This window comes from Taeniopygia guttata, chromosome 2 (genome assembly GCF_048771995.1).
Source record: "Taeniopygia guttata chromosome 2, bTaeGut7.mat, whole genome shotgun sequence".
In the NCBI taxonomy this organism is placed as follows: Eukaryota; Metazoa; Chordata; class Aves; order Passeriformes; family Estrildidae; genus Taeniopygia; species Taeniopygia guttata.
In genome coordinates, this window is record NC_133026.1 from 140090754 (window position 1) to 140094440 (window position 3687).

A 3687-nucleotide genomic window follows, 5' to 3' on the forward strand; every position below is an offset into this window, starting at 1 on the left:
AGGAAATGAAAATCTTCAGTCTACTGAAGCAAGTGAAATAGTGAAGCACTGAAGTGGTAACAGGTAAAAACTAAGTGAAGCTGAGATTTTTTGTAGAGGATTTATGGTAGCAGTGTGCCCTCATGGATGAGCAGTGGGTGCTTTGTCTGTCACAAGAAGATGCAGAAGCTTCCCTGGAGAAGGTACCTGGATTTCTGTGTGACAGAGAAACACAGTTTGTGGATTACATCAGACTCAACAGAAGAGATACTTTCACCAGCCTTGACCACAGCGTTGGTACGAGCTGTGAAATGGCTTTTACAGTGGTACTGGTGCCTGGTACTCCTGTTCAACTCTGCAGATCTCTGGGGAACCTGGGTGAGACTGAGAATTTTCAGAAAGAAAGACAAGCACAAGAATTCTAAACAGTACTTAGAGATTTATTCAGACAAGTCAAAATGGGCACAGGGTTGACCAGAGACTGATTACACACGATCAGGGGCCAAGAGATTCTCAAATATTTACCAAGACGTTCAGTAAAAGGGAAAAACTGCCAGGAGAACTGATGCCCTCATATGTTCCCTCTAAAGAGGTATTTAAGGGCTTGAAAACTGCAGTGGAAGTCCCAAATAAAAAAATTCAGCCAAAAATACAAACAAATTTGGCTAAAACCAGACATTTACAATGAAATTGTCTCCAGTGTCCTTGAAGGAAGTTACTGGATATACCACTTCCAAGGAAATATTCCCTGGTAACTATTTAATTTTAAGATCTGATCAACAGTTGCCATTTGAGTAAGCAGCTCAGGGGTACTGCATAAATCACTCACGAGAGAGGGACAAAAGTAATCCTGGAGAGCAAATGTTCTTCACATGTTTGTGAAGGCAGCATGAACTGGTCAGGCCAGCCAGGACCAGAAGGAATGTGTGTGGGAGATCACAGCACTGCTGCTCAGTTCAGAGAGAGCTGCACTGATGCAGCTCAGCTTCTTCTTTCAGAGCACTGCATTTTACTGGCAGGTCCCCACCAGCCCATCAAGTTTGCTGAGCACAATGGAAATCAATTTCTGTCTCAGGAAATATAGGAAGTGACTAGAATATGCCAAAATGCTACTTCTGTTTTTAAACAAGGAGGAACTGGTTGAAAATCCAGAAAGTGAAGGTAGTTTGTTTGAAAGTGTAATGGAGTTATCTTGTTGCAAGAAAAAAGAACAGAAGACTTGCAATAAGGAAAAAAAAGCAGACTTTAGAAAAGTCAGTGAACAAAAAAGTAATGTCTTTTGAGATGATAATCTCGAAAATGAAGGATGCTGAGAATAACTGGAAGCAAATGTATTAAAACTCAAGAAGCAAATTTTTTCTATAGGAAGAAAAGGTAAGAGGTATAGTACGAAAAATGTTTATAAATAAGATTATTTCTGCCAGAAATTAATGCCTTTAAGCAAGCAGTCACGTGCACCAACCTGACTAGGATTAAAAAAACCAAAAAGAGAATAGTCATTATATATAGTCAGTGATACAGGTCTATTGAGATCAAACCAGGGTTGATTTCATATGACCACTAATTCACGTCAAGGAAAGTCATAAACAACTGGAGAAGGCTACACATAGTGCCCATGTTCCAGGATAAATCTGCTCATTGCTGCAACTGCCAGAAGGGCCATCTGGAGAAACTGTAAACTGCACAACATCCTACACATAACATAACATATAACATAATGTAACACATAACATAGCATCTATCTATCTATCTATCTATCTATCATCTATCTATCTATCTATCTAATCTCTCTATCTCCATCCTGAGGAGCAGAGCTGGGAGGGAGTGCATGTGGTTGCAATGATAGCCTAAGGTTTGAAAAAAATGATCAGCAGTGTGATCCTCAATGCTCACTTTATTTTACATACATTATTTAAACCAATGTGATTATTACTTTGAAGACCTCAACGGAAGTTGCCGGAGTTCAGACTTTTATCTATGACCTTCATTTAGAAAGCATATTTGAATCAATGGTCAGCATATTCTCAAACTCGTTAATAAACACAGAACAATTTTGCTGTATGGTATCCTTTCTGGCACTAAATTAAAATACTGTTAAAAGTCAAGTACTTTCACTGTTCACTTCTAATCACAGGTCTGCTCAGTTACACTGCCTTTTTGAAGATCTACTCTGTGTCAAGTTTCTTTGTAATTGTCTTGCTTTTTATTCTCTTTTGCCAGTCCTTTAACTGAAAAGTCTGAGGCAGATAATAGCAATATTATTATATAATATTAATAATATTAATATAATAGGAATAATTCCTAAATTACTGTTATTCTGAGCATCTGAATTTTTAGCTTGTGGATTCTCACATCTGTCTTATTGAAAATATTATTCAGGTGCTGGTGCCTCTAACAAGAAAATTTACCTGAGAAGTATCCAAGAAAAAAACTGTCCTGCCCTACTTAGAGGTGTATCTTAACTGCTGCTATCAAAAGCAAACAGACAGTACCAGCCAACGACTCACACCATCTGGTTTATGTGGCAATGGGCAAGGTAAACCACGTTTTTTATTAATGTCTTTTCACAGCTTATTTATAAACCATTGTGGGTTGTGACAGAGAAGGGCTCTTAAGAAACTCAACAACTGGCATTAAAAAGAATTGAGGGATGAGGTCGGATCTGCAGGCTGTGACTGCTCCTGGACTGAATCCCATCGGTGACACGAGCAGGGAGGCCTTATTGTAGATTCTGGAAGTTGTGTGAGCAGCTCCTCACTGCAGGGAACCCTGTGCTGGCACCATGGGGCACATGCAGGGGCTGAGGATTTGTGTCTCTGCAGTTACACATCAGTGGGATCCTGAAGATGCTAGTGATGCTGAAGAAGGAGAACTGGGTCTGTAGTTCTCTAGGATTTACTCAAATATAACACAGCACTCAGTTTCTTTCTGCTGCTCCTGGTCCCCTTTCAGCTGTCACAACTGCTCCAAGGTTATTACTGAGAATGCAGCAAACAGCCTTGAAATATAAATGGCACAAGGGACCAGGGCCTCACATGCCTTTTTTTTTCTCCTTATACATAAAATTATTCACTAAAATGGTGCACAGTATTAAAAATAGAGAGCCCATCCCACATCAGTAATTCTCCAACAGCAAGAAAATGCTTGGCACTGATTTTGACACAGGTAAAATTTTAAATGATGCAGAAGCACCTAGATCCTAAGATCAGGAGGGGCACCTGCTGCTGTTCTATTTGAAGCAGTGTCTTTGGTGACACTGCACCCGCTCGGGACCCCGCACAGGATGGGATGCTCCTGGCACTCAGGGCTGCAGGCTCTGTCCCTGCTGTGCACAGGGGGACACAGGCAGCTGCGGGAGCCCAGGGCCATGGCTCAACGCAGTGATCCATTCCATTCCATTCCATTCCATTCCATTCCATTCCATTCCATTCCATTCCATTCCATTCCATTCCATTCCATTCCATTCCATTCCATTCCATTCCATTCCATTCCATTCCATTCCATTCCATTCCATTCCATTCCATTCCATTCCATTCCACACTGGGACAGGCTGCCCAGGTAGGTGGTGGAGTCACCGTCCCTGGAGGTGTTTAAAGAAAAACTGGATGTCGTACTCCGTGCCATGATCTATTTGACATCGTGGCGTTCGGCCACAGGTTGGACTGGATGATCTTGGCGGTCTTTTCCAACCGAACTGATCCTGTGATT